Raw genomic sequence first — 26,884 nt, 5'->3', positions numbered from 1 at the left:
CTCTCCTCCTGGCCTATCCCCCTGACTGCCTACCTGCTCTCTGATCCTAGCCAGATCCCCCTGACTGCCTACCTGCTCTCATTTCCCCTGCCTGATCCACCTGACTGCCTACCTGCTCTCTCCTCCTGGCCTGATCCCCCTGACTGCCTACCTGCTCTCTCCTACTGGCCTGATCCCCCTGAATGCGACCTGCTCTCTCCTCCTGGCCTGATCCCCCTGACTGCCTACCTGCTCTCTCCTCCTGGACTGAATCCTCTGACTGCCTACCTGCTCTCTCCTCCTGGCCTGATCCCCCTGACTGCCTACCTGCTCTTCCCTTCCTGCCTAATCCCCCTGACTGCCTGCCTGCTCTCTCCTCCTGGCCTGATCCCACTGACTGCCTACCTGCTCTCTCCTCCTTGACTGAACCCCCTGACTGCCTACCTGCTCTCTCCTCCTGGCCTGATCCCCCTGACTGCCTACCTGCTCTTCCCTTCCTGCCTAATCCCCCTGACTGCCTACCTGCTCTCTCCTACTGGCCTGATCCCCCTGACTGCCTACCAGCTCTCTCCTCCTGGCCTGATCCTCTGACTGACTACCTGCTCTCTCCTCCTGGCCTGATCTCCCTGACTGCCTACCTGCTCTCTCCACCTAGCTGATCCCCCTGACTGCCTACCTGCTCTCTCCTCCTGGCCTAATCCCCCTGACTGCCTACCTGCTCTCTCCTCCTGGCCTGATCGCCCTGACTGCCTACCTGCTCTCTCCTCCTGGACTGATCCCCCTGACTGCCTACCTGCTCTCTCCTCCTGGACTGATACACCTGACTGCTTACCTGCTCTCTCCTCCTGGACTGATCCCCCTGACTGCCTACCTGCTCTCTCCTCCTGGCCTGATCCCCCTGACTGGCTAACTGCTCTTCCCTTCTGGCCGGATCCCCCTGACTGCCTACCTGCTCTCTCCTTCTGGACTGATCCCCCTGTCTGCCTACCTGACTCTCCTCCTGGCCTGATCCCCCTGACTGCCTACCTTCTTTCCCTTCCGGCCTGATCCACCTGACTGCCTAACTGCTCTCTCCTCCTGGCTGATCCCCTTGACTGCCTACCTTCTCTCTCCTCCTGGCCTGATCCCCCTGACTGCCTAACTGCTCTTCCCTTCTGGCCTGATCCCCCTGACTGGATACCTGCTCTCTCCTCCTGGCCTGATCCCCCTGACTGCCTACCTGCTCTCTCCTCCTGACCTGATCACCCTGGCTGCCTAACTGCTCTTCCCTTCTGGCCTGATCCCACAGACTACCTAACTGCTCTTCCCTTCTGTCCTGATCTTCCTGACTGCCTACCTGCTCTCTCCTCCTGGCCTCATCGCCAGACTACCTAACTGCTCTTCCCTTCTGACCTGATCTTCCTGACTGCCTAACTGCTCTCTCCTCCAGGCCTGATCCATCTTGCTGCCTAACTGCTTTTCCCTTCTGGCCTGATCCCCTGGACTGCCTACATTCTCTCTCCTCCTGGCCTGATCCCCTGACTGACTACCTGCTCTCTCCTCCTGGACTGATCCCTGTGACTGCCTAACTGCTCTCTCCTCCTGGCCTGATCCCCCTGACAGCCTACCTGCTCTCTCCTCCTGGCCTGATCCCGCTGACTGCCTACCTGCTCTCTCCTCCTGGCCTGATCCCCCTGACTGCCTACCTGCTCTCTCCTCCTGGACTGATCCCCCTGACTGCCTACATGCTCTTCCCTTCTGTCCTGATCCCCCTGAATGCCTAACTGCTCTTCCCGTCTAGCCTGATCCCCTGACTGCCTACCTGCTCTCTCATCCTGGCCTGATCCCCCTGACTGCGTACCTGCTATCTCCTGGCCTGATCCCCCTGACTGCCTACCTGCTCTCTCCTCCTGGCCTGATCCCCCTGACTGCCTACCTGCTCTCTCCTCCTGGCTGATCCCCCTGACTGCCTACCTGCTCTCTCCTCCTGGCCTATCCCCCTGACTGCCTACCTGCTCTCTGATCCTAGCCTGATCCCCCTGACTGCCTACCTGCTCTCATTCCCCCTGCCTGATCCACCTGACTGCCTACCTGCTCTCTCCTCCTGGCCTGATCCCCCTGACTGCCTACCTGCTCTCTCCTACTGGCCTGATCCCCCTGAATGCCTACCTGCTCTCTCCTCCTGGCCTGATCCCCCTGACTGCCTACCTGCTCTCTCCTCCTGGACTGAATCCTCTGACTGCCTACCTGCTCTCTCCTCCTGGCCTGATCCCCCTGACTGCCTACCTGCTCTTCCCTTCCTGCCTAATCCCCCTGACTGCCTGCCTGCTCTCTCCTCCTGGCCTGATCCCACTGACTGCCTACCTGCTCTCTCCTCCTTGACTGAACCCCCTGACTACCTAACTGCTCTTCCCTTCTGACCTGATCTTCCTGACTGCCTACCTGCTCTCTCCTCCTGGCCTCATCGCCAGACTACCTAACTGCTCTTCCCTTCTGACCTTATCTTCCTGACTGCCTAACTGCTCTCTCCTCCAGGCCTAATCCCCCTTGCTGCCTAACTTCTTTTCCCTTCTGGCCTGATCCCCCTGAATGCCTACCTTCTCTCTCCTCCTGGCCTGATCCCCTGACTGACTACCTGCTCTCTCCTCCTGGACTGATCCCTGTGACTGCCTAACTGCTCTCTCCTCCTGGCCTGATCCCCCTGACTGCCTACCTGCTCTGTCCTCCTGGCCTGATCCCGCTGACTGCCTACCTGCTCTCTCCTCCTGGCCTGATCCCCCTGACTGCCTACCTGCTCTCTCCTCCTGGACTGATCCCCCTGACTGCCTACCTGCTCTTCCCTTCTGTCCTGATCCCCCTGAATGCGTAACTGCTCTTCCCTTCTAGCCTGATCCCCCTGACTGCCTACCTGCTCTCTCATCCTGGCCTGATCCCTCTGACTGCCTACCTGCTCTCTGCTCCTGGCCTGATCCCCATGACTGCCTACCTGCTCTCTGCACCTGGCCTGATCCCCCTGACTGCCTACCTGCTCTCTCCTCCTGGCCTGATCCCCCTGACTGCCTACCTGCTCTCTCCTCCTGGCCTGATCCCCCTGACTGCCTACCTGCTCTCTCCTCCTGGCCTGATCCCACTGACTCCCTAACTGCTCTTCCATTCCTGCCTGACCCCAATCAATACCTAACTGCTCTTCCCTTCCAGCATGATCCCCCTGACTGCCTACCTGCTCTCTCCTCCTGGCCTGATCCCCATGACTGCCTACCTGCTCTCTCCTCCTGGTCTGATCCCCCTGACTGCCTACCTGCTCTCTCCTCCTGGCCTGATCCCCCTGACTGCCTACCTGCTCTCTCCTCCTGGTCTGATCCACCTACTCCCTACCTGCTCTCTCCTCCTGGCCTGATCCCCCTGACTGCCTACCTGCTCTCTCCTCCCAGCCTGATCTCCCTGACTGCCTACCTGCTCTCTCCTCCTGGCCTGATCCCACTGACCCTAACTGCTCTTCCATTCCTGCCTGATCCCAATCAATACCTAACTGCTCTTCCCTTCCAGCATGATCCCCCTGACTGCCTACCTGCTCTCTCCTCCTGGCCTGATCCCCATGACTGCCTACCTGCTCTCTCCTCCTGGTCTGGTCCCCCTGACTGCCTACCTGCTCTCTCCTCCTGGCCTGATCCCCCTGACTGCCTACCTGCTCTCTCCTCCTGGTCTGATCCACCTACTCCCTACCTGCTCTCTCCTCCTGGCCTGATCCCCTGACTGCCTACCTGCTCTCTCCTCCTGGCCTGATCCCCCTGACTGCCTACCTGCTCTTCCCTTCTGTCCTGATCCCCCTGACTGCCTAACTGCTCTCTCCTCCTGGCTGATCCCCTTGACTGCCTACCTGCTCTCTCCTCCTGGCTGATCCCCCTGACTGCCTACCTGCTCTCTCCTCCTGGCCTGATCCGCCTGACTGCCTAACTGCTCTTCCCTTCTGGACTGATCCCACAGACTACCTAACTGCTCTTCCCTTCCGGCCTGATCCCCCTGACTGCCTACCTGCTCTCTCCTCCTGGACTGATCCCCCTGACTGCCTAACTGCTCTTCCCTTCTGGCCTGATCCCCCTGACTGCCTACCTGCTCTCTCCTCCTGGACTGATCCCCCTGACTGCCTACCTGCTCTCTCCGCCTGGACTGATCCCCCTGACTGCCTACCTGCTCTTCCCTTCTGTCCTGATCCCCCTGACTGCCTAACTGCTCTTCCCTTCAGGCCTGATCCCCCCGACTGCCCACATGCTCTCTCCTCCTGGCCTTATCCCCCTGACTGCCTACCTGCTCTCTCCTCCTGGCCTGATCCCCCTGACTGCCTAACTGCTCTCTCCTCCTAGCCTGAACCCCCTTACTGGCTACCTGCTCTCTCCTCCTGGCCTGATCCCCCTGACTGCCTACCTGCTCTCTCCTCCTGACCTGATCCCCCTGACTGCCTAACGGCTCTCTCCTCCTGGCCTGATCCCCCTGACTGCCTACCTGCTCTCTCCTCCTGGCCTGAACCCCTGACTGCCTACCTGCTCTATCCTCCTGGCCGGAACCCCCTGACTGCCTACCTGCTCTCTCCTCCTGGACTGATCCACCTGACTGCCTAACTGCTCTTCCCTTCTGGCCTGATCCCACAGACTACCTAACTGCGCTTCCCTTCCGGCCTGATCCCCCTGACTGCCTACCTGCTCTCTCCTCCTGGCCTGATCCCCCTGACTGCCTAACTGCTCTTCCCTTCTGGCCTGATCCCCCTGACTGGCTACCTGCTCTCTCCTCCTGGCCTGATCCCCCTGACTGCCTACCTGCTCTCTCCTCCTGACCTGATCCCCCTGACTGCCTAACTTCTCTCTCCTCCTGGCCTGATCCCCCTGACTGCCCACCTGCTCTGTCCTCCTGGCCTGATCCCCCTGACTGCCTACCTGCTCTCTTCTCCTGGCCTGATCCCCCTGACTGCCTACCTGCTCTCTTCTCCTGGCCTGATCCCCCTGACTGCCTACCTGCTCTCTCCTCCTGGACTGATCCCCCTAACTGCCTACCTGCTCTTCCCTTCTGGCCTGATCCAACAGACTACCTAACTGCGCTTCCCTTCCGGCCTGATCCCCCTGACTGCCTACCTGCTCTCTCCTCCTGGAATGATCCCACTGACTGCCTACCTGCTCTCTCCTCCTGGACTGATCCCCCTGACTGCCTAACCGCTCTCTCCTCCTGTCTTGATCCACCTGACTGCCTACCTGCTCTATCTTCCTGGCTTGATCCCCCTGACTGCCTACCTGCTCTCTCGTCCTGGACTGATCCCCCTGACTGCCTACCTGCTCTCTCCTCCTGGCCTTATCCCCCTGACTGCCTACCTGCTCTCTCCTCCTGGACTGATCCCCCTGACTGCCTACATGCTCTTCCCTTCTGTCCTGATCCCCCTGAATGCCTAACTGCTCTTCCCTTCTAGCCTGATCCCCCTGACTGCCTACCTGCTCTCTCATCCTGGCCTGATCCCCCTGACTGCCTACCTGCTCTCTTCTCCTGGCCTGATCCCGCTGACTGCCTACCTGCTCTCTCCTCCTGGCCTGATCCCCCTGTTTGCCTACCTGCTCTCTCCTCCTGGACTGATCCCCCTGACTGCCTACATGCTCTTCCCTTCTGTCCTGATCCCCCTGAATGCCTAACTGCTCTTCCCTTCTAGCCTGATCCCCCTGACTGCCTACCTGCTCTCTCCTCCTGGACTGATCCCCCTGACTGCCTACCTGCTCTCTCCTCCTGGCTGATCCCCCTGACTGCCTACCTGCTCTCTCCTCCTGGCCTATCCCCCTGACTGCCTACCTGCTCTCTGATCCTAGCCTGATCCCCCTGACTGCCTACCTGCTCTCTTTCCCCCTGCCTGATCCACCTGACTGCGTACCTGCTCTCTCCTCCTGGCCTGATCCCCCTGACTGCCTACCTGCTCTCTCCTACTGGCCTGATCCCCCTGAATGCCTACCTGCTCTCTCCTCCTGGCCTGATCCCACTGACTGCCTACCTGCTCTCTCCTCCTGGACTGAACCCCCTGACTGCCTACCTGCTCTCTCCTCCTGGCCTGATCCCCCTGACTGCCTACCTGCTCTTCCCTTCCTGCCTAATCCCCCTGACTGCCTACCTGCTCTCTCCTCCTGGCCTGATACCACTGACTGCCTAACTACTCTCTCCTCCTTGACTGAACCCCCTGACTGCCTACCTGCTCTTCCTTTCTGGCCTGATCCCCCTGACTGCCTAACTGCTCTCTCCCCCTGGCTGATCCCCCTGACTGCCTACCTGCTCTCTCCTCCTGGCCTGATTTCCCTGACTGCCTACCTGCTCTCTCCTCCTCGCCTGATCCCCCTGACTGCCTACCTGCTCGCTCCTCCTGGACTGATCTCCCTGACTGCCTACCTGCTTGCTCCTCTTGGCCTGATCCCCCTGACTGCCTACCTGCTCTTCCCTTCCGGCCTGATCCCCTGACTGCCTAACTGCTCTCTCCTCCTGGCTAATCCCCTGATTGCCTACCTGCTCTCTCCTCCTTGCCTGATCGCCGTGACTACCTACCTACTCTGTCCTCCTGGCCTGATCCCCGGGACTGCCTACATGCTCTCTCCTCCTGGACTGATCCCACTGACTGCCTACCTGACTCTCCTCCTGGCCTGAACCCATGACTGCCTACCTGCTCTTCCCTTCCGCCCTGATCCCCCTCACTGCCTACCTGCTCTCTCCTCATGGCTGATCCCCTGACTGCCTACCTGCTCTCTCCTCCTGGCCTGATCCCCCTGACTGCCTACCTGCTCTCTCCTCCTGGCCTGATCCCCCTGACTGCCTACCTGCTCTCTCCTCCTGGCCTTATCCCCCTGACTGCCTAACTGCTCTTTCCTTCTGGCCTTATCCCCCTGACTGGCTACCTGCTCTCTCCTCCTGACCTGATCCCCCTGACTGCCTACCTGCTCTCTCCTCCTGACCTGATCCTTCTGACTGCCTAATTGCACTCTCCTCCTGGCCTGATCTCCCTGACTGCCTACCTGCTCTCTCCTCCTGGCCTGAACCCCTTACTGCCTACCTGCTCTCTCCTCCTTGCCTGATCCCCTTGACTGCCTACCTGCTCTCTCCTCCTGGACTGATCCCCCTGACTGCCTACCTGCTCTCTCCTCCTGACCTGATCCCCCTGACTGCCTACCTGCTCTCTCCTCCTGGCCTGAACCCCTGACTGCCTACCTGCTCTCTCCTCCTGGCCTGATCCCCTGACTGCCTACCTTCTCTGTCCTCCTGGACTGATCCCCCTGACTGCCTACCTGCTCTCTCCTCCTGGACTGATACCCCTGACTGCTTACCTGCTCTCTCCTCCTGGCCTGATCCCCCTGACTGCCTACCTGCTCTCTCTTCCTGGCCTGATCCCCCTGACTGGCTAACTGCTCTTCCCTTCTGGCCTGATCCCACAGACTACCTAACAGCTCTTCCCTTCCGGCCTGATTCCCCTGACTGCCTACCTGCTCTCTTCTTCTGGACTGATCCCCCTGTCTGCCTACCTGACTCTCCTCCTGGCCTGATCCCCCTGACTGCCTACCTTCTCTTCCCTTCCAGCCTGATCCCCCTGACTGCCTAACTGCTCTCTCCTCCTGGCTGATCCCCTTGACTGCCTACCTGATCTCTCCTCCTGGCCTGATCCCCCTGACTGCCTAACTGCTCTTCCCTTCTGGCCTGATCCCCCTGACTGGCTACCTGCTCTCTCCTCCTGGCCTGATCCCCCTGACTGCCTACCTGCTCTTCCCTTTTGGCCTGATCCCACAGAATACCTAACTGCTCTTCCCTTCTGACCTGATCTTCCTGACTGCCTACCTGCTCTCTCCTCCTGGCCTCATTGCCAGACTACCTAACTGCTCTTCCCTTCTAACCTGATCTTTCTGACTGCCTAACTGCTCTCTCCTCCAGGCCTGATCCCCCTTGCTGCCTAACTGCTTTTCCCTTCTGGCCTGATCCCCCTGACTGCCTACATGCTCTCTCCTCCTGGAATGATTCCACTGACTGCCTACCTGCTCTCTCCTCCTGGACTGATCCCCCTGACTGCCTACCTGCTCTCTCCTCCTGGACTGATCCCCCTGACTGCCTACCTGCTCTCTCCTCCTGGCCTTATCCCCCTGACTGCCTACCTGCTCTTACCTTCCGGCCTGACCCCCCTGACTAGCTACCTGCTCTCTCCTCCTGGTCTGATCCCCCTGACTGCCCACCTGCTCTCTCCTCCTGGACTGATCCCCCTGACTGCCTACATGCTCTTCCCTTCTGTCCGGATCCCCCTGAATGCCTAACTGCTCTTCCCTTCTAGCCTGATCCCCCTTGACTGCCTACCTGCTCTCTCATCCTGGCCTGATCCCCCTGACTGCCTACCTGCTCTCTCCTCCTGGCCTGATCCCCCTGACTGCCTACCTGCTCTCTCCTCCTGGACTGATACCCCTGACTACCTACCTGCTCTCTTCTCCTGGCCTGATCCCGCTGACTGCCTACCTGCTCTCTCCTCCTGGCCTGATCCCCCTGACTGCCTAACTGCTCTTCCCTTCAGGCCTGATCCCACAGACTATCTAACTGCTCTTCCCTTCCGGCCTGATACCCCTGACTGCCTACCTGCTCTCTCCTCCTGGCCTGATCCCCCTGACTGCCTACCTGCTCTCTCCTCCTGGCCTGATCCCCCTGATTGCCTAACTGCTCTTCCCTTCTGGACTGATCCTCCAGACTACCTAACTGCTCTTCCCTTCTGACCTGATCTTCCTGACTGCCTACCTGCTCTCTCCTCCTGGCCTCATCGCCAGAGTACCTAACTGCTCTTCCCTTCTGACCTTATCTTCCTGACTGCCTAACTGCTCTCTCCTCCAGGCCTAATCCCCCTTGCTGCCTAACTTCTTTTCCCTTCTGGCCTGATCCCCCTGAATGCCTACCTTCTCTCTCCTCCTGGCCTGATCCCCTGACTGACTACCTGCTCTCTCCTCCTGGCCTGATCCCCCTGACTGCCTACCTGCTCTGTCCTCCAGGCCTGATCCCGCTGACTGCCTACCTGCTCTCTCCTCCTGGCCTGATCCCCCTGACTGCCTACCTGCTCTCTCCTCCTGGACTGATCCCCCTGACTGCCTACCTGCTCTTCCCTTCTGTCCTGATCCCCCTGAATGCGTAACTGCTCTTCCCTTCTAGCCTGATCCCCCTGACTGCCTACCTGCTCTCTCATCCTGGCCTGATCCCTCTGACTGCCTACCTGCTCTCTGCTCCTGGCCTGATCCCCCTGACTGCCTACCTGCTCTCTGCTCCTGGCCTGATCCCCCTGACTGCCTACCTGCTCTCTCCTCCTGGCCTGATCCCCCTGACTGCCTACCTGCTCTCTCCTCCTGGCCTGATCCCCCTGACTGCCTACCTGCTCTCTCCTCCTGGCCTGATCCCACTGACTCCCTAACTGCTCTTCCATTCCTGCCTGACCCCAATCAATACCTAACTGCTCTTCCCTTCCAGCATGATCCCCCTGACTGCCTACCTGCTCTCTCCTCCTGGCCTGATCCCCATGACTGCCTACCTGCTCTCTCCTCCTGGTCTGATCCCCCTGACTGCCTACCTACTCTCTCCTCCTGGCCTGATCCCCCTGACTGCCTACCTGCTCTCTCCTCCTGGTCTGATCCACCTACTCCCTACCTGCTCTCTCCTCCTGGCCTGATCCCCCTGACTGCCTACCTGCTCTCTCCTCCCAGCCTGATCTCCCTGACTGCCTACCTGCTCTCTCCTCCTGGCCTGATCCCACTGACCCTAACTGCTCTTCCATTCCTGCCTGATCCCAATCAATACCTAACTGCTCTTCCCTTCCAGCATGATCCCCCTGACTGCCTACCTGCTCTCTCCTCCTGGCCTGATCCCCATGACTGCCTACCTGCTCTCTCCTCCTGGTCTGGTCCCCCTGACTGCCTACCTGCTCTCTCCTCCTGGCCTGATCCCCCTGACTGCCTACCTGCTCTCTCCTCCTGGTCTGATCCACCTACTCCCTACCTGCTCTCTCCTCCTGGCCTGATCCCCTGACTGCCTACCTGCTCTCTACTCCTGGCCTGATCCCCCTGACTGCCTACCTGCTCTTCCCTTCTGTCCTGATCCCCCTGACTGCCTAACTGCTCTCTCCTCCTGGCTGATCCCCTTGACTGCCTACCTGCTCTCTCCTCCTGGCTGATCCCCCTGACTGCCTACCTGCTCTCTCCTCCTGGCCTGATCTGCCTGACTGCCTAACTGCTCTTCCCTTCTGGACTGATCCCACAGACTACCTAACTGCTCTTCCCTTCCGGCCTGATCCCCCTGACTGCCTACCTGCTCTCTCCTCCTGGACTGATCCCCCTGACTGCCTAACTGCTCTTCCCTTCTGGCCTGATCCCCCTGACTGCCTACCTGCTCTCTCCTCCTGGACTGATCCCCCTGACTGCCTACCTGCTCTCTCCGCCTGGACTGATCCCCCTGACTGCCTACCTGCTCTTCCCTTCTGTCCTGATCCCCCTGACTGCCTAACTGCTCTTCCCTTCAGGCCTGATCCCCCCGACTGCCCACATGCTCTCTCCTCCTGGCCTTATCCCCCTGACTGCCTACCTGCTCTCTCCTCCTGGCCTGATCCCCCTGACTGCCTAACTGCTCTCTCCTCCTGGCCTGAACCCCCTTACTGGCTACCTGCTCTCTCCTCCTGGCCTGATCCCCCTGACTGCCTACCTGCTCTCTCCTCCTGACCTGATCCCCCTGACTGCCTAACGGCTCTCTCCTCCTGGCCTGATCCCCCTGACTGCCTACCTGCTCTCTCCTCCTGGCCTGAACCCCTGACTGCCTACCTGCTCTATCCTCCTGGCCTGAACCCCCTGACTGCCTACCTGCTCTCTCCTCCTGGACTGATCCACCTGACTGCCTAACTGCTCTTTCCTTCTGGCCTGATCCCACAGACTACCTAACTGCGCTTCCCTTCCGGCCTGATACCCCTGACTGCCTACCTGCTCTCTCCTCCTGGCCTGATCCCCCTGACTGCCTAACTGCTCTTCCCTTCTGGCCTGATCCCCCTGACTGGCTACCTGCTCTCTCCTCCTGGCCTGATCCCCCTGACTGCCTACCTGCTCTCTCCTCCTGACCTGATCCCCCTGACTGCCTAACTTCTCTCTCCTCCTGGCCTGATCCCCCTGACTGCCCACCTGCTCTGTCCTCCTGGCCTGATCCCCCTGACTGCCTACCTGCTCTCTTCTCCTGGCCTGATCCCCCTGACTGCCTACCTGCTCTCTTCTCCTGGCCTGATCCCCCTGACTGCCTACCTGCTCTCTCCTCCTGGACTGATCCCCCTAACTGCCTACCTGCTCTTCCCTTCTGGCCTGATCCAACAGACTACCTAACTGCGCTTCCCTTCCGGCCTGATCCCCCTGACTGCCTACCTGCTCTCTCCTCCTGGAATGATCCCACTGACTGCCTACCTGCTCTCTCCTCCTGGACTTATCCCCCTGACTGCCTAACTGCTCTCTCCTCCTGTCTTGATCCACCTGACTGCCTACCTGCTCTATCTTCCTGGCCTGATCCCCCTGACTGCCTACCTGCTCTCTCCTCCTGGACTGATCCCCCTGACTGCCTACCTGCTCTCTCCTCCTGGCCTTATCCCGCTGACTGCCTACCTGCTCTCTCCTCCTGGACTGATCCCCCTGACTGCCTACATGCTCTTCCCTTCTGTCCTAATCCCCCTGAATGCCTAACTGCTCTTCCCTTCTAGCCTGATCCCCCTGACTGCCTACCTGCTCTCTCATCCTGGCCTGATCCCCCTGACTGCCTACCTGCTCTCTTCTCCTGGCCTGATCCCGCTGACTGCCTACCTGCTCTCTCCTCCTGGCCTGATCCCCCTGACTGCCTACCTGCTCTCTCCTCCTGGACTGATCCCCCTGACTGCCTACATGCTCTTCCCTTCTATCCTGATCCCCCTGAATGCCTAACTGCTCTTCCCTTCTAGCCTGATCCCCCTGACTGCCTACCCGCTCTCTCCTCCTGGCCTGATCCCCCTGACTGCCTACCTGCTCTCTCCTCCTGGCTGATCCCCCTGACTGCCTACCTGCTCTCTCCTCCTGGCCTATCCCCCTGACTGCCTACCTGCTCTCTGATCCTAGCCTGATCCCCCTGACTGCCTACCTGCTCTCTTTCCCCCTGCCTGATCCACCAGACTGCCTACCTGCTCTCTCCTCCTGGCCTGATCCCACTGACTGCCTACCTGCTCTCTCCTCCTGGACTGAACCCCCTGACTGCCTACCTGCTCTCTCCTCCTGGCCTGATCCAACTGACTGCCTACCTGCTCTTCCCTTCCTGCCTAATCCCCCTGACTGCCTACCTGCTCTCTCCTCCTGGCCTGATCCCACTGACTGCCTACCTGCTCTCTCCTCCTTGACTGAACCCCCTGACTGCCTACCTGCTCTTCCTTTCTGGCCTGATCCCCCTGACTGCCTAACTGCTCTCTCCCCCTGGCTGATCCCCCTGACTGCCTACCTGCTCTCTCCTCCTGGCCTGATTTCCCTGACTGCCTACCTGCTCTCTCCTCCTGGCCTGATCCCCCTGACTGCCTACCTGCTCGCTCCTCCTGGACTGATCCCCCTGACTGCCTACCTGCTTGCTCCTCTTGGCCTGATCCCCCTGACTGCCTACCTGCTCTTCCCTTCCGGCCTGATCACCTGACTGCCTAACTGCTCTCTCCTCCTGGCTAATCCCATGATTGCCTACCTGCTCTCTCCTCCTTGCCTGATCGCCGTGACTGCCTACCTACTCTGTCCTCCTGGCCTGATCCCCGGGACTGCCTACATGCTCTCTCCTCCTGGACTGATCCCACTGACTGCCTACCTGACTCTCCTCCTGGCCTGAACCCATGACTGCCTACCTGCTCTTCCCTTCCGCCCTGATCCCCCTCACTGCCTACCTGCTCTCTCCTCATGGCTGATCCCCTGACTGCCTACCTGCTCTCTCCTCCTGGCCTGATCCCCCTGACTGCCTACCTGCTCTCTCCTCCTGGCCTGATCCCCCTGACTGCCTACCTGCTCTCTCCTCCTGGCCTTATCCCCCTGACTGCCTAACTGCTCTTTCCTTCTGGCCTTATCCCCCTGACTGGCTACCTGCTCTCTCCTCCTGACCTGATCCCCCTGACTGCCTACCTGCTCTCTCCTCCTGACCTGATCCTTCTGACTGCCTAATTGCACTCTCCTCCTGGCCTGATCTCCCTGACTGCCTACCTGCTCTCTCCTCCTGGCCTGAACCCCTTACTGCCTACCTGCTCTCTCCTCCTTGCCTGATCCCCTTGACTGCCTACCTGCTCTCTCCTCCTGGACTGATCCCCCTGACTGCCTACCTGCTCTCTCCTCCTGACCTGATCCCCCTGACTGCCTACCTGCTCTCTCCTCCTGACCTGAACCCCTGACTGCCTACCTGCTCTCTCCTCCTGGCCTGATCCCCTGACTGCCTACCTTCTCTGTCCTCCTGGACTGATCCCCCTGACTGCCTACCTGCTCTCTCCTCCTGGACTGATACCCCTGACTGCTTACCTGCTCTCTCCTCCTGGCCTGATCCCCCTGACTGCCTACCTGCTCTCTCCTCCTGGCCTGATCCCCCTGACTGGCTAACTGCTCTTCCCTTCTGGCCTGATCCCACAGACTACCTAACAGCTCTTCCCTTCCGGCCTGATCCCCCTGACTGCCTACCTGCTCTCTTCTTCTGGACTGATCCCCCTGTCTGCCTACCTGACTCTCCTCCTGGCCTGATCCCCCTGACTGCCTACCTTCTCTTCCCTTCCGGCCTGATCCCCCTGACTGCCTAACTGCTCTCTCCTCCTGGCTGATCCCCTTGACTGCCTACCTGCTCTCTCCTCCTGGCCTGATCCCCCTGACTGCCTAACTGCTCTTCCCTTCTGGCCTGATCCCCCTGACTGGCTACCTGCTCTCTCCTCCTGGCCTGATCCCCCTGACTGCCTACCTGCTCTCTCCTCCTGACCTGATCCCCCTGACTGCCTAACTGCTCTTCCCTTCTGGCCTGATCCCACAGACTACCTAACTGCTCTTCCCTTCTGACCTGATCTTCCTGACTGCCTACCTGCTCTCTCCTCCTGGCCTCATTGCCAGACTACCTAACTGCTCTTCCCTTCTGACCTGATCTTTCTGACAGCCTAACTGCTCTCTCCTCCAGGCCTGATCCCTCTTGCTGCCTAACTGCTTTTCCCTTCTGGCCTGATCCCCCTGACTGCCTACCTGCTCTCTCCTCATGGAATGATCCCACTGACTGCCTACCTGCTCTCTCCTCCTGGACTGATCCCCCTGACTGCCTACCTGCTCTCTCCTCCTGGACTGATCCCCCTGACTGCCTAAACGCTCTCTCCTCCTGTCTTGATCCACCTGACTGCCTACCTGCTCTATCTTCCTGGCCTGATCCCCCTGACTGCCTACCTGCTCTCTCCTCCTGGACTGATCCCCCTGACTGCCTACCTGCTCTCTCCTCCTGGCCTTATCCCCCTGACTGCCTACCTGCTCTTACCTTCCGGCCTGACCCCCCTGACTAGCTACCTGCTCTCTCCTTCTGGTCTGATCCCCCTGACTGCCCACCTGCTCTCTCCTCCTGGACTGATCCCCCTGACTGCCTACATGCTCTTCCCTTCTGTCCTGATCCCCCTGAATGCCTAACTGCTCTTCCCTTCTAGCCTGATCCCCCTTGACTGCCTACCTGCTCTCTCATCCTGGCCTGATCCCCCTGACTGCCTACCTGCTCTCTTCTCCTGGCCTGATCCCGCTGACTGCCTACCTGCTCTCTCCTCCTGGCCTGATCCCCCTGACTGCCTACCTGCTCTCTCTTCCTGGACTGATCCCCCTGACTGCCTACATGCTCTTCCCTTCTGTCCTGATCCCCCTGAATGCCTAACTGCTCTTCCCTTCTAGCCTGATCCCCCTGACTGCCTACCTGCTCTCTCATCCTGGCCTGATCCCCCTGACTGTGTACCTGCTATCTCCTGGCCTAATCCCCCTGACTGCCTACCTGCTCTGTCCTCCTGGCCTGATCCCCCTGACTGCCTACCTGCTCTCTCCTCCTGGCTGATCCCCCTGACTGCCTACCTGCTCTCTCCTCCTGGCCTATCCCCCTGACTGCCTACCTGCTCTCTGATCCTAGCCTGATCCCCCTGACTGCCTACCTGCTCTCTTTCCCCCTGCCTGATCCACCTGACTGCCTACCTGCTCTCTCCTCCTGGCCTGATCCCCCTGACTGCCTACCTGCTCTCTCCTACTGGCCTGATCCCCCTGAATGCCTACCTGCTCTCTCCTCCTGGCCTGATCCCACTGACTGCCTACCTGCTCTCTCCTCCTGGACTGAACCCCCTGACTGCCTACCTGCTCTCTCCTCCTGGCCTGATCCCCCTGACTACCTACCTGCTCTTCCCTTCCTGCCTAATCCCCCTGACTGCCTACCTGCTCTCTCCTCCTGGCCTGATCCCCCTGACTGCCTACCTGCTCGCTCCTCCTGGACTGATCCCCCTGACTGCCTACCTGCTTGCTCCTCTTGGCCTGATCCCCCTGACTGCCTACCTGCTCTTCGCTTCCTGCCTGATCCCCTGACTGCCTAACTGCTCTCTCCTCCTGGCTAATCCCCTGATTGCCTACCTGCTCTCTCCTCCTTGCCTGATCGCTGTGACTGCCTACCTACTCTGTCCTCCTGGCCTGATCCCCGGGACTGCCTACATGCTCTCTCCTCCTGGACTGATCCCACTGACTGCCTACCTGACTCTCCTCCTGGCCTGAACCCATGACTGCCTAGCTGCTCTTCCCTTCCGCCCTGATCCCCCTCACTGCCTACCTGCTCTCTCCTCATGGCTGATCCCCTGACTGCCTACCTGCTCTCTCCTCCTGGCCTGATCCCCCTGACTGCCTACCTGCTCTCTCCTCCTGGCCTGATCCCCCTGACTGCCTACCTGCTCTCTCCTCCTGGCCTTATCCCCCTGACTGCCTAACTGCTCTTACCTTCTGGCCTTATCCCCCTGACTGGCTACCTGCTCTCTCCTCCTGACCTGATCCCCCTGACTGCCTACCTGCTCTCTCCTCCTGACCTGATCCTTCTGACTGCCTAATTGCACTCTCCTCCTGGCCTGATCTCCCTGACTGCCTACCTGCTCTCTCCTCCTGGCCTGATCCCCCTGACTGCCTACCTGCTCTCTCCTCCTGACCTGATCCCCCTGACTGCCTAACTTCTCTCTCCTCCTGGCCTGATCCCCCTGACTGCCCACCTGCTCTGTCCTCCTGGCCTGATCCCCCTGACTGCCTACCTGCTCTCTTCTCCTGGCCTGATCCCCCTGACTGCCTACCTGCTCTCTTCTCCTGGCCTGATCCCCCTGACTGCCTACCTGCTCTCTCCTCCTGGACTGATCCCCCTAACTGCCTACCTGCTCTTCCCTTCTGGCCTGATCCAACAGACTACCTAACTGCGCTTCCCTTCCGGCCTGATCCCCCTGACTGCCTACCTGCTCTCTCCTCCTGGAATGATCCCACTGACTGCCTACCTGCTCTCTCCTCCTGGACTTATCCCCCTGACTGCCTAACTGCTCACTCCTCCTGTCTTGATCCACCTGACTGCCTACCTGCTCTATCTTCCTGGCCTGATCCCCCTGACTGCCTACCTGCTCTCTCCTCCTGGACTGATCCCCCTGACTGCCTACCTGCTCTCTCCTCCTGGCCTTATCCCCCTGACTGCCTACCTGCTCTCTCCTCCTGGACTGATCCCCCTGACTGCCTACATGCTCTTCCCTTCTGTCCTAATCCCCCTGAATGCCTAACTGCTCTTCCCTTCTAGCCTGATCCCCCTGACTGCCTACCTGCTCTCTCATCCTGGCCTGATCCCCCTGACTGCCTACCTGCTCTCTTCTCCTGGCCTGATCCCGCTGACTGCCTACCTGCTCTCTCCTCCTGGCCTGATCCCCCTGACTGCCTACCTGCTCTCTCCTCCTGGACTGATCCCCCTGACTGCCTACATGCTCTTCCCTTCTATCCTGATCCCCCTGAATGCCTAACTGCTCTTCCCTTCTAGCCTGATCCCCCTGACTGCCTACCCGCTCTCTCCTCCTGGCCTGATCCCCCTGACTGCCTACCTGCTCTCTCCTCCTGGCTGATCCCCCTGACTGCCTACCTGCTCTCTCCTCCTGGCCTATCCCCCTGACTGCCTACCTGCTCTCTGATCCTAGCCTGATCCCCCTGACTGCCTACCTGCTCTCTTTCCCCCTGCCTGATCCACCAGACTGCCTACCTGCTCTCTCCTCCTGGCCTGATCCCACTGACTGCCTACCTGCTCTCTCCTCCTGGACTGAACCCCCTGACTGCCTACCTGCTCTCTCCTCCTGGCCTGATCCCCCTGACTGCCTACCTGCTCTTCCCTTCCTGCCTAATCCCCCTGACTGCCTACCTGCTCTCTCCTCCTGGCCTGATCCCACTGACTGCCTACCTGCTCTCTCCTCCTTGACTGAACCCCCTGACTGCCTACCTGCTCTTCCTTTCTGGCCTGATCCCCCTGACTGCCTAACTGCTCTCTCCCCCTGGCTGATCCCCCTGACTGCCTACCTGCTCTCTCCTCCTGGCCTGATTTCCCTGACTGCCTACCTGCTCTCTCCTCCTGGCCTGATCCCCCTGACTGCCTACCTGCTCGCTCCTCCTGGACTGATCCCCCTGACTGCCTACCTGCTTGCTCCTCTTGGCCTGATCCCCCTGACTGCCTACCTGCTCTTCCCTTCCGGCCTGATCCCCTGACTGCCTAACTGCTCTCTCCTCCTGGCTAATCCCCTGATTGCCTACCTGCTCTCTCCTCCTTACCTGATCGCCGTGACTGCCTACCTACTCTGTCCTCCTGGCCTGATCCCCGGGACTGCCTACATGCTCTCTCCTCCTGGACTGATCCCACTGACTGCCTACCTGACTCTCCTCCTGGCCTGAACCCATGACTGCCTACCTGCTCTTCCCTTCAGCCCTGATCCCCCTCACTGCCTACCTGCTCTCTCCTCATGGCTGATCCCCTGACTGCCTACCTGCTCTCTCCTCCTGGCCTGATCCCCCTGACTGCCTACCTGCTCTCTCCTCCTGGCCTGATCCCCCTGACTGCCTACCTGCTCTCTCCTCCTGGCCTTATCCCCCTGACTGCCTAACTGCTCTTTCCTTCTGGCCTTATCCCCCTGACTGGCTACCTGCTCTCTCCTCCTGACCTGATCCCCCTGACTGCCTACCTGCTCTCTCCTCCTGACCTGATCCTTCTGACTGCCTAATTGCACTCTCCTCCTGGCCTGATCTCCCTGACTGCCTACCTGCTCTCTCCTCCTGGCCTGAACCCCTTACTGCCTACCTGCTCTCTCCTCCTTGCCTGATCCCCTTGACTGCCTACCTGCTCTCTCCTCCTGGACTGATCCCCCTGACTGCCTACCTGCTCTCTCCTCCTGACCTGATCCCCCTGACTGCCTACCTGCTCTCTCCTCCTGGCCTGAACCCCTGACTGCCTACCTGCTCTCTCCTCCTGGCCTGATCCCCTGACTGCCTACCTTCTCTGTCCTCCTGGACTGATCCCCCTGACTGCCTACCTGCTCTCTCCTCCTGGACTGATACCCCTGACTGCTTACCTGCTCTCTCCTCCTGGCCTGATCCCCCTGACTGCCTACCTGCTCTCTCCTCCTGGCCTGATCCCCCTGACTGGCTAACTGCTCTTCCCTTCTGGCCTGATCCCACAGACTACCTAACAGCTCTTCCCTTCCGGCCTGATCCCCCTGACTGCCTACCTGCTCTCTTCTTCTGGACTGATCCCCCTGTCTGCCTACCTGACTCTCCTCCTGGCCTGATCCCCCTGACTGCCTACCTTCTCTTCCCTTCCGGCCTGATCCCCCTGACTGCCTAACTGCTCTCTCCTCCTGGCTGATCCCCTTGACTGCCTACCTGCTCTCTCCTCCTGGCCTGATCCCCCTGACTGCCTAACTGCTCTTCCCTTCTGGCCTGATCCCCCTGACTGGCTACCTGCTCTCTCCTCCTGTCCTGATCCCCCTGACTGCCTACCTGCTCTCTCCTCCTGACCTGATCCCCCTGACTGCCTAACTGCTCTTCCCTTCTGGCCTGATCCCACAGACTACCTAACTGCTCTTCCCTTCTGACCTGATCTTCCTGACTGCCTACCTGCTCTCTCCTCCTGGCCTCATTGCCAGACTACCTAACTGCTCTTCCCTTCTGACCTGATCTTTCTGACAGCCTAACTGCTCTCTCCTCCAGGCCTGATCCCTCTTGCTGCCTAACTGCTTTTCCCTTCTGGCCTGATCCCCCTGACTGCCTACCTGCTCTCTCCTCATGGAATGATCCCACTGACTGCCTACCTGCTCTCTCCTCCTGGACTGATCCCCCTGACTGCCTACCTGCTCTCTCCTCCTGGACTGATCCCCCTGACTGCCTAAACGCTCTCTCCTCCTGTCTTGATCCACCTGACTGCCTACCTGCTCTATCTTCCTGGCCTGATCCCCCTGACTGCCTACCTGCTCTCTCCTCCTGGACTGATCCCCCTGACTGCCTACCTGCTCTCTCCTCCTGGCCTTATCCCCCTGACTGCCTACCTGCTCTTACCTTCCGGCCTGACCCCCCTGACTAGCTACCTGCTCTCTCCTTCTGGTCTGATCCCCCTGACTGCCCACCTGCTCTCTCCTCCTGGACTGATCCCCCTGACTGCCTACATGCTCTTCCCTTCTGTCCTGATCCCCCTGAATGCCTAACTGCTCTTCCCTTCTAGCCTGATCCCCCTTGACTGCCTACCTGCTCTCTCATCCTGGCCTGATCCCCCTGACTGCCTACCTGCTCTCTTCTCCTGGCCTGATCCCGCTGACTGCCTACCTGCTCTCTCCTCCTGGCCTGATCCCCCTGACTGCCTACCTGCTCTCTCCTCCTGGACTGATCCCCCTGACTGCCTACATGCTCTTCCCTTCTGTCCTGATCCCCCTGAATGCCTAACTGCTCTTCCCTTCTAGCCTGATCCCCCTGACTGCCTACCTGCTCTTTCATCCTGGCCTGATCCCCCTGACTGTGTACCTGCTATCTCCTGGCCTAATCCCCCTGACTGCCTACCTGCTCTCTCCTCCTGGCCTGATCCCCCTGACTGCCTACCTGCTCTCTCCTCCTGGCTGATCCCCCTGACTGCCTACCTGCTCTCTCCTCCTGGCCTATCCCCCTGACTGCCTACCTGCTCTCTGATCCTAGCCTGATCCCCCTGACTGCCTACCTGCTCTCTTTCCCCCTGCCTGATCCACCTGACTGCCTACCTGCTCTCTCCTCCTGGCCTGATCCCCCTGACTGCCTACCTGCTCTCTCCTACTGGCCTGATCCCCCTGAATGCCTACCTGCTCTCTGCTCCTGGCCTGATCCCACTGACTGCCTACCTGCTCTCTCCTCCTGGACTGAACCCCCTGACTGCCTACCTGCTCTCTCCTCCTGGCCTGATCCCCCTGACTACCTACCTGCTCTTCCCTTCCTGCCTAATCCCCCTGACTGCCTACCTGCTCTCTCCTCCTGGCCTGATCCCCCTGACTGCCTACCTGCTCGCTCCTCCTGGACTGATCCCCCTGACTGCCTACCTGCTTGCTCCTCTTGGCCTGATCCCCCTGACTGCCTACCTGCTCTTCGCTTCCTGCCTGATCCCCTGACTGCCTAACTGCTCTCTCCTCCTGGCTAATCCCCTGATTGCCGACCTGCTCTCTCCTCCTTGCCTGATCGCCGTGACTGCCTACCTACTCTGTCCTCCTGGCCTGATCCCCGGGACTGCCTACATGCTCTCTCCTCCTGGACTGATCCCACTGACTGCCTACCTGACTCTCCTCCTGGCCTGAACCCATGACTGCCTACCTGCTCTTCCCTTCCGCCCTGATCCCCCTCACTGCCTACCTGCTCTCTCCTCATGGCTGATCCCCTGACTGCCTACCTGCTCTCTCCTCCTGGCCTGATCCCCCTGACTGCCTACCTGCTCTCTCCTCCTGTCCTGATCCCCCTGACTGCCTACCTGCTCTCTCCTCCTGGCCTTATCCCCCTGACTGCCTAACTGCTCTTACCTTCTGGCCTTATCCCCCTGACTGGCTACCTGCTCTCTCCTCCTGACCTGATCCCCCTGACTGCCTACCTGCTCTCTCCTCCTGACCTGATCCTTCTGACTGCCTAATTGCACTCTCCTCCTGGCCTGATCTCCCTGACTGCCTACCTGCTCTCTCCTCCTGGCCTGAACCCCTTACTGCCTACCTGCTCTCTCCTCCTTGCCTGATCCCCTTGACTGCCTACCTGCTCTCTCCTCCTGGACTGATCCCCCTGACTGCCTACCTGCTCTCTCCTCCTGACCTGATCCCCCTGACTGCCTAACTGCTCTCTCCTCCTGGCCTGAACCCCTGACTGCCTACCTGCTCTCTCCTCCTGGCCTGAACCCCTGACTGCCTACCTGCTCTCTCCTCCTGGCCTGATCCCCTGACTGCCTACCTTCTCTGTCCTTCTGGACTGATCCCCCTGACTGCCTACCTGCTCTCTCCTCCTGGACTGATACCCCTGACTGCTTACCTGCTCTCTCCTCCTGGCCTGATCCCCCTGACTGCGTACCTGCTCTCTCCTCCTGGCCTGATCCCCCTGACTGGCTAACTGCTCTTCCCTTCTGGCCTGATCCCACAGACTACCTAACTGCTCTTCCCTTCTGGCCTGATCCCCCTGACTGCCTACCTGCTCTCTCCTTCTGGACTGATCCCCCTGTCTGCCTACCTGACTCTCCTCCTGGCCTGATCCCCCTGACTGCCTACCTTCTCTTCCCTTCCGGCCTGATCCCCCTGACTGCCTAACTGCTCTCTCCTCCTGGCTGATCCCCTTGACTGCCTACCTGCTCTCTCCTCCTGGCCTGATCCCCCTGACTGCCTAACTGCTCTTCCCTTCTGGCCTGATCCCCCTGACTGGCTACCTCCTCTCTCCTCCTGACCTGATCCCCCTGACTGCCTAACTGCTCTTCCCTTCTGGCCTGATCCCACAGACTACCTAACTGCTCTTCCCTTCTGACCTGATCTTCCTGACTGCCTACCTGCTCTCTCCTCCTGGCCTCATCGCCAGACTACCTAACTGCTCTTCCCTTCTGACCTGATCTTTCTGACTGCCTAACTGCTCTCTCCTCCAGGCCTGATCCCCCTTGCTGCCTAACTGCTTTTCCCTTCTGGCCTGATCCCCCTGACTGCCTACCTGCTCTCTCCTCCTGGAATGATCCCACTGACTGCCTACCTGCTCTCTCCTCCTGGACTGATCCCCCTGACTTCCTACCTGCTCTCTCCTCCTGGCCTGATCCCCCTGACTGCCTACCTGCTCTCTCCTCCTGGCCTAATCCCGTTGACTGCCTACCTGCTCTCTCCTCCTGGCCTGATCCCCCTGACTGCCTACCTGCTCTCTCCTCCTGGACTGATCCCCCTGACTGACTACATGCTCTTCCCTTCTGTCCTGATCCCCCTGAATGCCTAACTGCTCTTCCCGTCTAGCCTGATCCCCTGACTGCCTACCTGCTCTCTCATCCTGGCCTGATCCCCCTGACTGCGTACCTGCTATCTCCTGGCCTGATCCCCCTGACTGCCTACCTGCTCTCTCCTCCTGGCCTGATCCCCCTGACTGCCTACCTGCTCTCTCCTCCTGGCTGATCCCCTGACTGCCTACCTGCTCTCTCCTCCTGGCCTATCCACCTGACTGCCTACCTGCTCTCTGATCCTAGCCTGATCCCCCTGACTGCCTACCTGCTCTCATTCCCCCTGCCTGATCCTTCTGACTGCCTACCTGCTCTCTCCTCCTGGCCTGATCCCCCTGACTGCCTACCTGCTCTCTCCTACTGGCCTGATCCCCCTGAATGCCTACCTGCTCTCTCCTCCTGGCCTGATCCCCCTGACTGCCTACCTGCTCTCTCCTCCTGGACTGAATCCTCTGACTGCCTACCTGCTCTCTCCTCCTGGCCTGATCCCCCTGACTGCCTACCTGCTCTTCCCTTCCTGCCTAATCCCCCTGACTGCCTGCCTGCTCTCTCCTCCTGGCCTGATCCCAATGACTGCCTACCTGCTCTCTCCTCCTTGACTGAACCCCCTGACTGCCTACCTGCTCTCTCCTCCTGGCCTGATCCCCCTGACTGCCTACCTGCTCTTCCCTTCCTGCCTAATCCCCCTGACTGCCTACCTGCTCTCTCCTACTGGCCTGATCCCCCTGACTGCCTACCAGCTCTCTCCTCCTGGCCTGATCCTCTGACTGACTACCTGCTCTCTCCTCCTGGCCTGATCTCCCTGACTGCCTACCTGCTCTCTCCACCTAGCTGATCCCCCTGACTGCCTACCTGCTCTCTCCTCCTGGCCTGATCCCCCTGACTGCCTACCTGCTCTCTCCTCCTGGCCTGATCGCCCTGACTGCCTACCTGCTCTCTCCTCCTGGCCTGATACCCCTGACTGCCTTCCTGCTCTCTCCTCCTGGCCTGATCCCCCTGACTGCTACCTGCTCTCTCCTGCTGGACTGATCCCCCTGACTGCCTACCTGCTCTTCCCTTTGTCCTGACCCCCCTGACTGCCTAACTGCTCTTCCATTCTAGTCTGATCCCCCCGACTGCCTACCTGCTCTCTCCTCCTGGCCTGATCCCCCTGACTGCCTTCCTGCTCTCTCCTCCTGGCCTGATCCCCCTGACTGCCTACCTACTCTCTCCTCCTGGACTGATCCCCCTGACTGCCTAACTGCTCTCTCTTCCTGGCCTGATCACCCTGACTGCCTACCTGCTCTCTCTTCCTGGCCTGATCCCGCTGACTGCCTACCTGCTCTCTCCTCCTGTCCTGATCCCCCTGACTGCCTACCTGCTCTCTCCTCCTGGACTGATCCCCTTGACTGCCTACATGCTCTTCCCTTCTGTCCTGATCCCCCTGAATGCCTAACTGCTCTTCCCTTCTAGCCTGATCCCCATGACTGCCTACCTGCTCTCTCATCCTGGCCTGATCCCTCTGACTGCGTACCTGCTATCTCCTAGCCTGATCCCCCTGACTGCCTACATGCTCTCTCCTCCTGGCCTGATCCCCCTGACTGCCTACCTGCTCTCTACTCCTGCCTAATCCCCCTGACTGCCTACCTACTCTCTCCTCCTGGACTGATCCCCCTGACTGCCTAACTGCTCTCTCCTCCTGGCCTGATCCCCCTGACTGCCTACCTGCTCTCTCCTCCTAGCCTGATCCCACTGACTGCCTACCTGCTCTCTCCTCCTGGCCTGATACCCCTGACTGCCTACCTGCTCTCTCCTCCTGGACTGATCCCCCTGACTGCCTACCTGCTCTTCCCTTCTTTCCTGATCCCCCTGAATGCCTAACTGCTCTTCCATACTAGCCTGATTTTCCCGACTGCCTACCTGCTCTCTCCTCCTGGCCTGATTCCCCTGACTGCCTACCTGCTCTCTCCTCCTGGCCTGATCCCCCTGACTGCCTACCTGCTCTCTCCTCCTGGCCTGATCCCCCTGATTGCCTAACTGCTCTTCCCTTCTGGACTGATCCCCCAGACTACCTAACTGCTCTTCCCTTCTGACCTGATCTTCCTGACTGCCTACCTGCTCTCTCCTCCTGGCCTCATCACCAGACTACCTAACTGCTCTTCCCTTCTGACCTTATCTTCCTGACTGCCTAACTGCTCTCTCCTCCAGGCCTGATCCCCCTTGCTGCCTAACTTCTTTTCCCTTCTGGCCTGATCCCCCTGAATGCCTACCTTCTCTCTCCTCCTGGCCTGATCCCCTGACTGACTACCTGCTCTCTCCTCCTGGACTGATCCCTGTGACTGCCTAACTGCTCTCTCCTCCTGGCCTGATCCCCCTGACTGCCTACCTGCTCTGTCCTCCTGGCCTGATCCCGCTGACTGCCTACCTGCTCTCTCCTCCTGGCCTGATCCCCCTGACTGCCTACCTGCTCTCTCCTCCTGGACTGATCCCCCTGACTGCCTACCTGCTCTTCCCTTCTGTCCTGATCCCCCTGAATGCCTAACTGCTCTTCCCTTCTAGCCTGATCCCCCTGACTGCCTACCTGCTCTCTGCTCCTGCCCTGATCCCCCTGACTGCCTACCTGCTCTCTCCTCCTGGCCTGATCCCCCTGACTGCCTACCTGCTCTCTCCTCCTGGCCTGATCCCCCTGACTGCCTACCTGCTCTCTCCTCCTGGCCTGATCCCACTGACTCCCTAACTGCTCTTCCATTCCTGCCTGATCCCAATCAATACCTAACTGCTCTTCCCTTCCAGCATGATCCCCCTGACTGCCTACCTGCTCTCTCCTCCTGGCCTGATCCCCATGACTGCCTACCTGCTCTCTCCTCCTGGTCTGATCCCCCTGACTGCCTACCTGCTCTCTCCTCCTGGCCTGATCCCCCTGACTGCCTACCTGCTCTCTCCTCCTGGTCTGATCCACCTACTCCCTACCTGCTCTCTCCTCCTGGCCTGATCCACCTGACTGCCTACCTGCTCTCTCCTCCTGGCCTGATCCCCCTGACTGCCTACCTGCTCTCTCCTCCTGGCCTGATCCCACTGACTCCCTAACTGCTCTTCCATTCCTGCCTGATCCCAATCAATACCTAACTGCTCTTCCCTTCCAGCATGATCCCCCTGACTGCCTACCTGCTCTCTCCTCCTGGCCTGATCCCCATGACTGCCTACCTGCTCTCTCCTCCTGGTCTGATCCCCATGACTGCCTACCTGCTCTCTCCTCCTGGCCTGATCCCCCTGACTGCCTACCTGCTCTCTCCTCCTGGTCTGATCCACCTACTCCCTATCTGCTCTCTCCTCCTGGCCTGATCCCCCTGACTGCCTACCTGCTCTCTCCACCTAGGCCTGATCCCCCTGACTGCCTACCTGCTCTTCCCTTCTGTCCTGATCCCCCTGACTGCCTAACTGCTCTCTCCTCCTGGCTGATCCCCTTGACTGCCTACCTGCTCTCTCCTCCTGGCTGATCCCCCTGACTGCCTACCTGCTCTCTCCTCCTGGCCTGATCCGCCTGACTGCCTAACTGCTCTTCCCTTCTGGACTTATCCCACAGACTTTCTAACTGCTCTTCCCTTCCGGCCTGATACCCCTGACTGCCTACCTGCTCTCTCCTCCTGGTCTGATCCCCCTGACTGCCTAACTGCTCTTCCCTTCTGGCCTGATCCCCCTGACTGCCTACCTGCTCTCTCCTCCTGGACTGATCCCCCTGACTGCCTACCTGCTCTCTCCGCCTGGACTGATCCCCCTGACTGCCTACCTGCTCTTCCCTTCTGTCCTGATCCCCCTGACTGCCTAACTGCTCTTCCCTTCAGGCCTGATCCCCATGACTGCCTACATGCTCTCTCCTCCTGGCCTTATCCCCCTGACTGCCTACCTGCTCTCTCCTCCTGGCCTGATCCCCCTGACTGCCTAACTGCTCTCTCCTCCTGGCCTGAACCCCCTTACTGGTTACCTGCTCTCTCCTCCTGGCCTGATCCCCCTGACTGCCTACCTGCTCTCTCCTCCTGACCTGATCCCCCTGACTACCTAACTGCTCTCTCCTCCTGGCCTGATCCCCCTGACTGCCTACCTGCTCTCTCCTCCTGGCCTGAACCCCTGACTGCCTACCTGCTCTATCCTCCTGGCCTGAACCCCCTGACTGCCTACCTGCTCTCTCCTCCTGGACTGATCCACCTGACTGCCTAACTGCTCTTCCCTTCTGGCCTGATCCCACAGACTACCTAACTGCGCTTCCCTTCCGGCCTGATCCCCCTGACTGCCTACCTGCTCTCTCCTCCTGGCCTGATCCCCCTGACTGCCTAACTGCTCTTCCCTTCTGGCCTGATCCCCCTGACTGGCTACCTGCTCTCTCCTCCTGGCCTGATCCCCCTGACTGCCTACCTGCTCTCTCCTCCTGACCTGATCC

Source organism: Cnephaeus nilssonii (genome assembly GCF_951640355.1).
Source record: "Cnephaeus nilssonii genome assembly, chromosome: Y".
NCBI lineage: Eukaryota > Metazoa > Chordata > Mammalia > Chiroptera > Vespertilionidae > Cnephaeus > Cnephaeus nilssonii.
Note: the sequence above shows the minus strand (reverse complement) of the source record.